General features: G+C 49.1%; 1 protein-coding gene across 3 annotated transcripts in view; it reads left to right on the forward strand.

Annotated features, from left to right (window-relative positions):
* LOC137631762 (uncharacterized) overlaps positions 1 to 14,620 on the forward strand; it is a 334,578-nt gene that overhangs the window by 178,675 nt on the left and 141,283 nt on the right. The gene's annotated exons all lie outside the window — the stretch shown is intronic.

The raw sequence follows: 14,620 nt of genomic DNA on the forward strand, positions 1-14,620 counted from the left end.
GCGCCTATCAGTCTTGGCAGTGAAAAGCTATCGCTCGCCCTTAAGCCTCGCCTTCAGACTGAAAGGAATGGACATTTCTTCATCGCTAGAACTTTCTCTACTTATACGGAGTTATGAACTTACCTGCCCCCAGTCGGAAGTGAGACCTCCCCCATGGAACGTGGTTCGAGTTCTCAGGTCTCTTAAGAGACCTCCCTATGAACCATCACGCCAGGCATCAGATCGCCACCTGACTTGGAAGACGGTGTTTCTGGTAGCTTTGGCCTCGGCCAAGTGAGTCAGCGAACTTCATGGTCTCTCGTATGACATCGTTCATTCAAGGGGATGGGGAGAGGTAACGTTCAGCTTCGTCCCTGAGTTTATTGCTAAGACTCAGAACCCGGGAGTAGTGGATCCTCGATTCGACTCCTTCTGGATTTCTAGTCTCCGTACTGTAACAGATGACCCAGACCATCTCTTACCATGCCCAGTAAGGAGCTTGAGGCTGTACCTCAAGAGAACAGCCGCAGCCCGTCCTCGTGTGCCATCACTATTCGTCAGCATAGGAAGGACTAAGAGGAGGGTCACCAAGAACACCATCTCAGCATGGATTCGCAGGGACATTGACCTTGCACTGAATCCAGACCCTCCTCCGTCACGTCGTCCCAGAGATTATGATGTCAGGGGCATAGCTACGTCCCTGGCCTTCAAAAGAAATTTTTCAGTGACGCAGGTTCTTCAAGCTGGGGTGTGGAAACGACAGAACATGGTCACATCCCACTACCTGCTAGACGTGACCCACAGGAGACTCGATACATTTTCTATCAGTCCTGTGGTGGCTGTACAACAGCTGATTTAAAACCTCAAGCTCCTTATTGGACAAGTAGCAGAAAGTTGAGGGCATTGTTACCCGGTTTTAGTCTGCATGAATGAAAAGGTTTGACTGGCCCTTATTTTTTTTCTTCATCATCCCCTCTCTTGGGGAAAGCAGCATCCTGGGTTCTCTTTATAGCTGACCTCAAACCACTGCTGGTGAACCATGCTCCCTTGTATTCCTAGTATTAAGATTAGTACTGTTATGTCAACATACCCTGAGGAGGTGTTATTGGGAAAGTCCTAATGCACAAGTTTCCATCTAAAGAACTTCGGAACAACTTTCTAGGATAAGTCACACTTCTAGATACCTTCACAAACAGCTTGTGTAGGCCGCAGACCTTGCGTAGCAAGGTTTTAGCGAGGTGCAGGGGCTCCTTATTTCTTGAGTGCTAACACACTTAGATAAGGAGCCCCTGGGCAAATCCAAAGAGCCAGACTTGCTGGGATGTCCACCCTTCCTAATGGGTGAGTCACCCCTATTAAATAGTGTGGTTTGTATTCCAGTTACGGAACAAATGACAAATTTGTAGATAATTTGTATTTTTCCTAACTATACAAACCTTAGCTATTTAACCAAACTTGCCCGCCAGTCCTATCTCCAAGCAAAGTGAGCTCAATTACAGGTGTTTGAGGGGGAGCAGTAGCAAGCTACCCTCCCTACCCCCGCCAACTAGCGGTGTGGGTAGTAAACCCTCGTTAAAAATTAATGGCTCGTCATTTCAGCTACGACGAAAGTAATACCCCTATTAAATAGCTAAGGTTTGTATAGTTAGGAAAAATACAAATTATCTACAAATTTGTCATGTTTAGAAGCGTTAATGCTTTTATATTTTATATACCATATATAAAAGTACAAAGAATAGATTTTCTAATCATATATGAAACATGTATACGTATTACAGTTACTGTATTAACATCGCACAAATTCGCCTGGAAACATTTTTCAATGAGAGCTTAATTGAAAAAAAAAAAAAAACAGGTCACATAGGAAATCAGCATAGGCCTGCCAGTCCCTGCTGCATAGGGACTGGCATAAGTCTGCTCCAAGTATGCACCATTGTTTGGCTATGTGTTGCATAGGAACTGGATTTGACATCCTATACAAATTGTGAGTAAACATATACATACATACATACATACATACATGCATTTGTCATAATCTATCCACTGCTTAGGAGCTGACAGGGTCTGCTCTGAATATAAAACTACTGAAAGATCCGTTATACCACCCTTTGCTGGTTTAGACATTTGATAGTCAAAATGAGATGGAAACATGTTCATTAATTACTCAAATATAGCATTAACATAGGTACTGTTTATACTGTATGTTTACAACTAAAATATGAAAAATATTTCTTGATTGGAAAGTGAATACTATACTGTATTATATTCTCCAAATATGAAAAAAAAATAAGTATCAAAACTTTTTTCTATTACCTCTCATATAACTAAAATACAGTAAGTAAACGGAGGTAAACATCAAACAAAACTATGACCGAATGAAATACTTAAATTAAGAAAAGAATATTGCTCAAATTAAGAAAAGAATATTGCTTGTTTGTTCTCAAAGGCTAAATGAAATCAATTTTGTATTTCTACCCATATATCCAGTCTAGACATTAAAACTAGACTTAATATTGGAAAAATAATATATTAACTGTTTCATACAATTTTGATTTCTTAGCAAATAAAAGTCATTTGTTCCGTAACTGAAATACAAACCACGCTATTTACATGGGGTAATTACTTCTGCGTAGCTGAATGACGAGCCATAAAGTTTTAACGCGGGTTTCTTACCCCACCGCTAGTTAACCGGGGGGGGGGGGGGGGGTTTAGGGAGGGGTAGCTAGTGGCCGCCGAACAATCGTCAACTTCAGCGGAGATAGATCCTCTGTCTGTGGTTGACGTTGTTGTGTCGGAAACATCCCGTGGGTCTGGCCAAACGCCCGTTCCTGTGGCTGCGGTAGCGGAAGGCTCTGACTCCCCCTCTGAACATCCTTCGAGGGAGGAGCTTAGTTCCACGGACTCTCCTGCCGGTGATACTCCCTCTCGGGGGAGTTCACCTACAGAGACTCCTCTTCGGAGGCCCATCGATGGTCAGCCTGCTGATCCCACAGCCCCTCGTGGGCGTATAAGGCGGAAGGCTCGTCCTCCCCTTCGCCAAGAGGCCTTTCTTCCCCCTTCAAAGGGGTTAAGAGGCGCCTTTTCGGCTCGTCGTCACCACAGTCCTCTGCGGAGGAGACGACTCGCCGTTCTCCTGTCCTGCCAGCTACCAACCTAGACCTCTCCGGGGATCGTTCGCGATCCCCTTCGGAGGATGGTCGTCCTTCGGGACATTGTGACCTGTCGCCCAGACCATCTATGTCTAAAGCTCCTGATGCGCTTCACGCGCCTCCTGATACTGCCTCTGCGCAGTCTCCAGACTCTTCGGGGCTGCAGGGACTAGAGCGCGAAACTGCGCCTCTCGCCCCTAAGTGCCAGGCACCGCCTGTGCGCCCGCCTGCTGTTGCTCCTGCTGATCCTGACATAGCGCCTCGGAGCTCACCCTTAGGCGTTCGCGCCTCTGTTCCTGTCACGCGCCAGGGTTCCCCTGCGCGCCCACGCCCTTCGGCGCCCCGTCGCCCTCCAGCAGTTCCTGAAGTACAGTAGCGCGCAAGCGCCCAACTGCGCATACGCGCCCTGCTCCTGATATAGCACCACCGCGCTCACCTGCGCACACGCGGCCAGTTCCTGATACGGTGCCTACACGTCCACCGGTGCCCCAGCGGCCACCTGCGGCCACGCGCCCTCCAGCGCCTCGGCGCCCCCCAGCTCCTGTTTCATCGCGCGCGGTCCAGGAGGTTCCTGAGTTGGCGCACAGGCGCCCACAGGTTCCCGCGGATTCGTCGCGCCCCTCGGGGGAAAAGCGCGACACGCGCCCACGTGCGGTTCTAGTGCTCACACGCACACCAACGCACCCGCGTGTTGCTTTGGACCCATCGCGCCCACCTAGGGAGATGCGCGATACGCGTCCGCGCGCAGTTCCTGCACCAGCGCTCACACGCACACCAACGCGACCATGCATCGCTACAGCTCAGCGCGTCGCCCAAGAGGCTCCCAAGTTAGCGCACGGGCGCTCACGGCCGCCTCTGGGCTCTCCCTCTAGACCGCACGAGCTTGCTACTGATACGATCTCGCATGGCGCTCCAGTATCGCGCCCTGTTCCTGCTACGCGCCCCGTTCCTGTATTTAAGACAACTAAGGTTGCCCAACGAACTCCAGAGCGCCTTCACGCGGCCTCCGCAGCAGCGCACTCCGGTGCGACCGTACCCTGATGCGCGCCATGCGCGCCCACAGGCGAGTGTGCCGGTCTTATCAGACCAGCTCCAACCCTCTCGCCCCCAGGTCGCTCGCGACCCTGCTCCAGCGCTAACGCGCCCTCAGCCAGTTCTTCCGGACACGCGGTCAGGCGCCTCCGTTATCTCGCGCCCTTCGGGGCCGCGCCAGGTCTCTGCGCGCCCGCGCGTTCGGCCTCCTCCTGCTCCAGCTCCTGATCGCAGCACGCCTACGCCATCGCCTACGCGCTCTTGCGGCCATGTTCCCGCTCCAGCTGGTGCGCGCCCGCGCTGTCGCCAGCGCGCCACCGCGCCACCGCTCCTGAACACCCACCTGCGCGCCATCACGCGCCCGCCCACGCCCACGCGGGTGCGAGCGCGAGTTTTGCAGTATCGCGCCCTCCATCCATGCGCGACCCTGATCAGGGCCCGATGCACGAGCCCCAGCGCAATCGCCGCCAGGCGGGCCCTTCCTCGTCGCGCTCCCCTCTCCGCAAGCGCAGACCAGTTAGGGATCCCTCGATCCCCTTCCCTCCAGAGGGAGTGTCCAACAGCGCGGCTGTCAGACAGCAGCCCTGGTTCGGCACCCTACTCGGAGCTCTTGTGCAGGCGATTAAGCCAGCTCTCTCTGATTCGGGTCGCGAACCAGCGGCAGCTTCCTCCCCCCTGAAGAGGAAGAGAGGAGTTTCTCCCGTGGATCCTCCTCCGAGGCCTATTCTGTCCCCGCGCAGATCCTTATGCAAGGCTCCTACTCCCCCTCCGACCTTCTCGCCCTCCCCTGTGGAGGAGGATTACCCCTCCTCAGGAGAGTCGGACGAGCAGGAATACTCCCCCATCGCATCAATGGTGGAGGTTCCTCCTCTCCCCAAGAGGTCTTCTCGTCCAGAGGTGGAGAAGGACCTGCCTCCTTCGCTTCTTGAGTCCTATATCCCGCCCAGGAGGGAGCCTAAGGACTCTTAAGACGATTCCCAAATCGTCAGCTAGGATCAGGCAGGAACCGTCTAGAGCCGTCGAGGATGTCCTCGTGTCCCCTCAGGAAGAGCCCCTGGTGACGGGAGACTTCGCTGCAAGTCTTTCAGGAGGAGAGCACCAGGAGTCAGAACATGCGTTCTTGCAAGTCCTAACCCTCATGAGGAACCTTAATGTGATCCCAGACCCTGAGGTCCTACCTCGTGAAGGGATGGACACGGTCCTGGACTGCGTCTACGGCACTCAGAAACCCTCTAGGGCCAGTGCAGCTTTGCTCTGGTCCCAAGGGATGAAGAGTGCCAGGGACAAGGTCGAGTGCCAGCTCGCTGAGCTTGCCTCCTCCAGCAGATCGAGTGCCGGTAATAAGCTCCTCCCTCCTCGGTACTTTGAGATCCTTGAGGAGTCTTCTCTGAGTCTTCCCTTGCATCACTCCGTGGAAGAACTCACAGGGGGAGTCCCTCTTGAGAGACTCTCCAACCGGCACGTGTCCTTCTCAGCCACTGAGATCCTGAGCCAGGAGAAGGTCATCAAGTGCGCCATGCAGGCGACTTCATAGCTCGACATCTGGCTGGGGTCTCTGGGCATCCTGGTGCGGTCCGAGGACCTCTCCAAAGAAAGCACCAGGAAAGCGCTGGAAACCTTTCTTCTCTCGGGCACACGGACCATTGAGTTTCTGTCCCACCAAGTCTCAAGCTTGTGGGCCAACACGATCCTCAAGCCTCCAGCAGCCCAGCAGCCCCGTCCTGCTAAGGACACAAAGACGACGACCACCGCAGCGAAGCCCAAGGTGTCTAAGCCCTTTCCTGCCAAGAGCAAGAGGGGCAAGAAGTCCTCCAGGGGAGGCAAAACCCTAGAGGTACCAGCCGAGGCCGGAAGCGCTAGGGTTGGCAATCCCCCTGCATGTCCACCAGTGGGGGGATGCCTTCAGAGTTGCGCGACAAGGTGGCAGCAACTCGGGGCGGATGCCTGGACGATCTCCGTGATCTCTCTAGGGTATCGCGTCCCGTTCACAGCCTCTCTACCTCCCCTGACAGCGAACCCAGTGTCGTTGAGCTCTTTTGCCATGGTATCGGCAAAAGGGCAGGCCCTCCGGGCCGAAATCCAGACCATGTTGGAGAAGGACGCTCTCCAGGAGGTTGTAGACGGGTCCCCAGGCTTCTACAGTCGACTCTTTCTTGTGAGAAAGGCGTCTGGAGGCTAGAGACCAATCATCGACCTCTCGACTTTATGTGCACACTGGACCTGAAGGACGCGTACTTCCAGATCCCAATCCATCCGTCTTCAAGGAAGTACCTGAGATTTTGCCTAGACAACAAGACAAACCAGTTCAAGGTGCTGTGTTTTGGTCTCTCCACAGCTCCTCAGGTGTTCACCAGAGTCTTCACCATCATCTCTTCATGGGCTCACAGGATCGGCATCCGTCTCCTTCGTTACCTGGACGACTGGCTGATCTTGGCAGACTCAGAGGCGACCCTTCTTCGCCACCGAGATAGGCTCCTCGAAGTTTGCCAAGATCTGGGGATCGTGGTAAATCTCGAGAAGTCCTCTCTGCAGCCCTCTCAGAAACTGGTATATCTAGGCATGATCATAGACACCAATCTCCACAAAGCCTTCCCATCAGACGAAAGGATAGCAAGGCTGAGGAAGGTTGCGAAACCTTTCCTCAATCGAGAGGAACTTCCAGCCCAATCATGGCTTCGTCTCCTTGGTCACCTCTCCTCCCTTACCCGTCTCGTTCCCAACAGCCGCCTCAGAATGAGATCCCTCCAGTGGCGACTCAAGTCTCGGTGGAGTCAAGGACTTGACTCCCCGGACATCCTGATCCCCATGGGATCTGCGGAACGAGCGGACCTCAGTTGGTGGGTGGCAGACGAGAACCTACGAAAGGGAGTGGATCTTCTCGTCCCTTCCCCGGATTTGATGCTGTTTTTGGACGCATCAAACAAAGGGTCGGGGGCCCACGTTCTGAACCACAGGACCTCAGGCCTGTGGTCAGAATCAGAAAAGTACCTTCACATAAACCTGCTAGAAATGAAGGCCATATTCCTGGCTCTTCAGAAGTTCCACCAAGTCCTGGCGGGCCACTCGGTGGTGGTGGTGAGCGACAAGACCACGGTCGTGGCTTATATCAACAAGCAGGGAGGTACCTTTTCGGAACAGCTATCCCATCTTGCAGTAAAGATCTTGAGATGGTCCGAAGTCCACTCGATTTCACTAGCGGCTCGCTTCATTCCAGGCAAGAGGAATGTGCTCGCCGACAGTCTGAGCAGAGCACCGCAGATAGTGAGTACCGAATGGTCTTTGGATCCTCAAGTAGCCAACAAAGTCCTGACTTTGTGGGGTTCCCCGACAGTGGATCTGTTCGCTACGGCGCTGAACACCAATCTCCCGCTGTACTGCTCCCCAGTCCCGGACCCCAAGGCTCTCTGGCAAGATGCCTTCCATCAACGTTGGGACAACGTCGATGTGTACGCCTTTCCCCCGTTCTGTCTGATGAGAAGGGTACTCAATAAGACCTGAACATCGGTCAATCCCTCGATGACCTTGATAGCTCCGCTATGGCATCATGCAGAGTGGTTCCCGGACCTTCTGTAGCTCCTCACGGAGATCCCGAGGGAGCTCCCTCCACGTCGCGAGCTACTCAAACAACCACACTCCAACATCTACCTCAAAGCCGTAGCTTCGCTTCGGCTTCACGCCTGGAGACTATGCAGCATCTCCTCACAGAGAGAGGATTTTTGCAACAAGTTGCGGAAAGGATGTCTGGCCACCTGCGCAGGTCATCCGCAGGAGTCTACCAGGCGAAGTGGCGAGTTTTCTGTGGTTGGTGCCATGGAAGGGGTATCTCTCCCCTCGATGCCACTTTACCAGCAATAGCGGAGTTCCTCGTTTATCTGCGGGAAGAAATGCGCCTTTCAGTCTCGGCAGTGAAAGGCTATCGCTCAGCCTTAAATCTTGCCTTCAGGCTCAAAGGAATGGACATTTCCTCCTCGCTGGAACTGTCTGTTCTCATACGGAGTTACGAGCTTACCTGCCCTCAGTCGGAAGTGAGACCTCTTCCTTGGAACGTGGTTCGAGTTTTCAGGTCTCTTAAGAGACCTCCCTACGAACCATTACGCCAGGCTTCTGATCGCCACCTTACCTGGAAGACGGTGTTCCTGCTAGCTTTGGCCTCGGCCAAGCGAGTCAGCGAACTTCATGGTCTCTCCTACGACGTCGCCCATTCAAGGGGATGGGGAGAGGTAACGTTCAGCTTTGTCCCTGAGTTTGTTGCTAAGACTCAGAACCCGGGAGTGCCGGACCCAAGGTTCGACTCTTTCCAGGTTTCGAGTCTCCGTTCTGTAACAGATGACCCAGACCATCTCCTACTGTGCCCAGTCAGGAGTCTGAGGTTGTATCTTAAAAAAACAGCTGCAGTCTGCCCCCAGGTGTAGCTTTGTTTGTGAGCACCGGGGAAACGAAGAGGAGGGTCACCAGGAATACCATCTCAGCTTGGATTCGCATGGTAATCCATCTGGCCTTGAATCCTGACCCTCCTTCGTCACGTCGCCCTAGGGCGCATGACGTCAGGGGCGTGGCTACGTCCCTGGCCTTCAAGAAGAACTATTCAGTGACGCAGGTCCTGCAAGCTGGGGTGTGGAAGCGTCAGACCACCTTCACGGCCTGCTACCTGCAAGACGTGACACACAGGAGGCTCGATATGTTCTCTATCGGCCCTGTGGTGGCTGCACAACAGCTGGTCTAACCTCAGGCTCCTTATTGGACAGGTAGCAGAAGGTTGAGGGCATTGTTACCCGGTTTTAGTCTGTGTGAATGAAAAGATCTGTCTGGCCCTTTTCTTTTCTTCATCCTCTCCTCCCTTGGAGAGAAACAGCATCCTGGGTCCTTTGCACAGCTGACCTTGAACCTCTGCAGGTAAGCCATGCTCCCTTGTGTTCCTAGTATTAAGTTGTAATACAGTGAACCCTCGCTACTTCGCGGTTCGACAATCGCGGATTCACCACTTCGCGGGGTTTTTCCATAACCCATATATATATACATATCGCGGATTTTCCGGAAAATTCGAAAATACCGCGAAATCTGAAGAAAAACCAAATACGATATTTTGTTACCTGTAATTCCATTAATAGTGTAATTAGTAGTATCTGCTCTTACTGATTGTTCATTGCATTACATATGATATATAATTCAGCACAGAAAGAAATAAAACACGAAAAGAGAATGTGATCATACGATAATGTACTGTATACAGTACGTAGTAAAATTAAATCGAACATGAAACGCAAATCAGATGCAGTCATACAATACGTATTAGAATGGTGTACAGTAAGGCTGCTGTTGACTACTACTGTACGTACAGTACTACAAATGTAATGGATGTGCTTCTTTTCCATGAATCTTTTGTATGTATACGTACGTAGTACAGTACTGCATCCAATAATATTCTTTGTTACAAAAATCACATTTCAAATAAGCATACGAGAGAGAGAGATAGAGAGAGAGAGAGAGAGACACACACATCCTACAACAAAAGTGTAAAATATTGTTATTATTGTTATTATTGTTGTTGTTGTTAATAAAATTATTATTGTTATTATTATTATCATTATTATTATTATTACAGTACTGTACTGTATTATTATCATTATTTATTATTATTACGGTATTATTAATCTACGTACGTTCGGTATGCGCGGGGCATCTTCTATGAGTTGGTAACCTACGCATCATAGTACTGTAAGACGGGTTGTGATTGGTTCAAGCGCTGATAGATGACGAATCAGAACTCAAGTTTTGTTATCTTGCCTGTGATTGGTGTTTTGCCATCATCTCCTACCCGCAGCATCTAGGTTCTCGCGGGGCTGGATCGTCCACTTTCTCTTACCGCGTATCGCTGAGTAGACGTTCTTAAGTTTGTTAATCTGTGCTGTGTGCGACTTTTTTAAGTTGAACTTTTTGTTAAATCCTACTGTAATGGAACTTTTTGTTAAATCCTACTGTAATGGCTCCCAAGCGTTCTGCTTCTCTTAAGGCTGGTAGTGAGCCTAAACGCCACCGAAGGATGATGACGATAGCTGAGAAGGTTACGCTTCTCGACATGTTAAAAGATGGTAGAAGTTACGCGGCCGCTGGCCGCCATTTTGGCATCAACGAATCTACTGTTCGCTATATCAAGAAGGACGAGGCGAACATTAGAAAGACGGCTGCAATCACCTTTAGCAGATCAGCGAAGCGAGTCGTTACAACGCGTAATAAAACGATCGTACGCATGGAAGGTGCTTTAGCTGTGTGGATTGCCGACTGCCGGAAGAAGAACATAGCGTTGGATACGAACACCATCCAAACAAAGGCTTTGAGCTTATATGAGAATTTTGCTGCAAAGGAACCTAAAGACGACGACGGCAACCATGCTGAAGATGATGATGATGCAGATGATCCTCAACCAGGGACATCCACTGATTCCCAGCCTCAGAAACGTTTTTCCGCCAGCAAAGGATGGTTCGCGAAGTTTCAGAAACGCTTCGCCCTGAAAAGCGTTTCCCTGCATGGGGAGTCTGCTTCCGCTGACACTGCCGCTGCTGAAACTTACGTGAACCAGACGTTCAAGAATATTATCGCCGAAGGTGGATACAAGCCGGAACAAGTCTTTAATATGGATGAGACCGGCTTGTTTTGGAAGAGAATGCCGTCGCGAACTTTCCTGTTCAAAGAGGAAGCCAAAGCCTCTGGCTTTAAAGCATTCAAGGATCGCGTTACCCTCGTGATGTGTGGCAATGCTGCTGGATTTTTGCTAAAGCCGGGGCTTATTTATAAGTCGAAAAATCCTCGCGCTTTGAAAAATAAAAATAAGAATCTCCTTCCCGTGTACTGGATGCATAATCAAAAAGCATGGATTACGAAGATGCTGACCTCCAACTGGTTCCATCAGTGTTTTATCCCGCAAGTCAGCAAATATCTCTTAGAGAAGGGCTTGCCATTCAAGATCCTTCTCCTTATGGATAACGCTGGTGGACACGCAACTGACCTGTCGCATGAGGGCATTCAGGTTGAGTTCCTGCCACCCAACACCACGTCATTAATTCAACCGATGGACCAGGGGGTTATCAGGGCGTTCAAGGCCCTCTACACGAAGAACACCTTGGCGGACCTCGTTGCGTGTGTGGATGCTGCCCAAGATGATGAGGATGAAGATTTTAACTTGAAGGCGTACTGGCGGCAGTACACCATAGCCACGTGCCTGCAGAATATTCAGAAGGCACTTCAAGAGATGAAACCTGCAACCGTGAATGCGAGCTGGAAGAAGTTGTGGCCCGATATTGTTTACGACGACAAGGGATTTACTCCGTCGGAAATCCAACACTCTGCAATACGCAAATCTGTGCAGTTGGCTGCCATAATTGGAGGTGACGGGTTTGGCGACATGACGACTGAAGACGTCGACGAGTTGTTGGACTGCCATTCCCAGCCCCTAACTGACGCAGACCTCGAAGACCTGACGAAATCGGCAAGCGAAGAAGAGAGTGAAACCCAGGAAGAGACCCAAGAAAATGTCGAAGAAACGGGCTTAACATTAGAACGGCTTGCCAAGGCCTGCAACCATGCGAAGGAGTTGAAAGAAATGTTGCAAGAGTGGGACGAGGATATGGTTCGCTCGATGCAATTCTGCAACAAGATCGATGAAGACATGACTCCCTACAAAATGCTCTTGGATCGAAAAAAGAAGCAGCGGCAACAACTTCCGATCACAATGTTCTTCCAGCCTCGCAAAAAAGAGCCAGCTCCTCCTGCTAGTACGCCTTCGGAAGAAATTGAAGAAGTTTCCCAGGAAGAAGTTGAAGAGGTGTCCCAGGAAAAGACACCTCCGTCTGAAGAGACGTAAAATACTACCTGGCTGCACAGTAGAACACATCATCAGCTTCATCATCATCATTTCTACTGTGCAGCAAATTCATCGCCATCATCATTCAAGTTTTTCTTCAACTTCTTTCGTGGTGAGTACAGTAACAATCTTTATTTTTTACTTTAATATTCTTACTGTACATTCTAAAACTGTATTTGTGCCTGTTTTATAGTTTAGTACCGTACGTACTGTATGCATTAAGTTAAAGGGAAGGTTTTAAAAGTCTACATGTTGTAACCTATCATATTTTTTTTGTTTAAAATTTACATTACGTACGTAAAACAATCTCTCTCTCTCTCTCTCTCTCTCTCTCTCTCTCTCTCTCTCTCTCTCTCTCTCTCTCTCTCTCTCTCTCTCTCTCTCTCTCTCTCTCTCTCTCTCTCTCTCTCTCGTAAATTGTTTTCCTGCTTTGCTACGTACAATACTGTATGTGCTGTACAGTACTGTATGATTTTATATAGATACGGTAAATTATATTTGTAAGGTAACATATTTTGTAAATGCTTTTACTGTAAATACTGTACTGTATCATTATTTATCACTATCATCATGCGCGTTAAATGCCTTGTTTGTTCTGAGCGTGGTTGTTTACTGAGCGTACAGTACTTTATGACGCCGTCGTTTCAGGCGGCGTCATAAAGAAAAACATTTCATTTGGAAGTCCTAAGAAAAATACGTAAACTAAAACATTGGTAATAAAAAAATCAACATACAGTACTGTATAATCAATATAATCGATGCAAAAACTAACCTATACATATATGTGTACACTAAATGAGTTTGTTTCTTCATTATGATCAGAGATGAACGTAAACAAAACATTGGTTGCCATTTTTTATCGTGCTTTTTAGGTGTTTAGGAAACGCATGATATAAAATCGCCTTTAATATTTGTGCCTGTTTTAGTTTAGGGTGCTGTAGTACATGCATTAAGTGTTCTGTACATTAAAGGGTGGTTTTTTAACAGTACTACGTACAAGGGAAGGTTTTAAAAGTCCGAATATACATGTTAAATAAATGGGTAAATATGATGTCACTACTTCGCGGATTTTCACCTATCGCGCCCGCGTCTGGAACCTATCTACCGCGATAAACGAGGGTTCACTGTACTGTCATGTCCCCATACCCTGACGAGGTGGTATTGGGAGAGTCCTAGCCTAGATTTCCATCTGGAGAACTCCAGGTCAACTTCCTAGGACGAGTCACTGCTCACCTTCACACTCAGCTTACGTAGGCCGCAGCAGTCTCACAACTGCCTGCGAGGTGCAGGGGCCCCTCGACCCTTGAGTTCTTATAATAAACTCGGGTTCGGGGCCCCCGGGCAAGCCAAAGCCAGTATGGCAGGGGACTTACCTCCCTTCCTAAGGGTTAAGTCACCCCATGTAAATAGCGTGGTTTGTATTTCAGTTACGGAACAAATGACAAATTCGTAGATAATTTGTATTTTTCCAACTATACAAACCTTAGCTATTTACAGTTATGTGCCCGCCAGCCCTGTCCCCCAAGATAAGTCCTACCTCTTAAGTAAAGTGAGGGGGGAGGGGTAGCTAGCTACCCCCCCCCCCCCCCCCCCCGCTAACTAGCGGTTGGGTAGGAAACCTTCGTTAAAACTTTATGGCTCGTCATTCAGCTACGCCGAAGTAATTACCCCATGTAAATAGCTAAGGTTTGTATAGTTAGGAAAAATACAAATTATCTACGAATTTGTCATATTACAGACCTCATAGAAGTAATTTCTGCTTCAACCATGTCCGATGATACTATCAAAAAAGATTATTTCCTTTGCTAGCTCTGAAACAAAATATATACAGTAGTACAGGGGCATGAAAAATAAACAATTCCTAGAACATGATAACAGTTCTTATTTAATAATACATGTACAGTAACATAATATTGTACATGACTCAAGAATAGGACTTTGGATGTATTTCACAACCAAATCATACAAAAGACACTGTGAAGAAGTAAGGCTAATCTCAAAAGCGTGACATCATTCACCTCCTCCTATTGTGAGGTAGTAGGTTGGCCAGGGCACCAGCCACCCATTGAGATACTACTGCCAGAGAGTTATGGGGTCCTTTGACTGGCCTGACAGTACTACATTGGACCCTTCTCTCTGGTTACGGTTCATTTTCCCTTTGCCTACACACACACACACACACACACACACACACACACACACACACACACACACACACAGAATAGTCTGGCCTATTCTTTACAAATTCTCCTCTGTCCTTATACACCTGACAACACTGAGATCACCAAACAATTCTTCTTCACCCAAGGGGTCAATTACTGCACTGTAATTGTTCAGTGGCCACTTTCCTCTTGGTGATGGTAGAAGAGACTTTAGCTATGGTAAGCATCTCTTCTAGGAGAAGGACACTCCAAAATCAAACCATTGTTCTCTATTCTTAGGTAGTGCTGTAGCCTCTGTACCATGGTCTTCCACTGTCTTGGGTTAGAGTTCTCTCGATTGAGGGTACACTCTGGCACACTATTCTATCTGGTTTCTCTTCCTCTTGTTTTGTTGAAGTTTTTATAGTTTGTACAGGAGATATTTATTTTAATGTTACTGT

The sequence above is a fragment of the Palaemon carinicauda genome, chromosome 40 (assembly GCF_036898095.1).
Source record: "Palaemon carinicauda isolate YSFRI2023 chromosome 40, ASM3689809v2, whole genome shotgun sequence".
Lineage (NCBI taxonomy): Eukaryota > Metazoa > Arthropoda > Malacostraca > Decapoda > Palaemonidae > Palaemon > Palaemon carinicauda.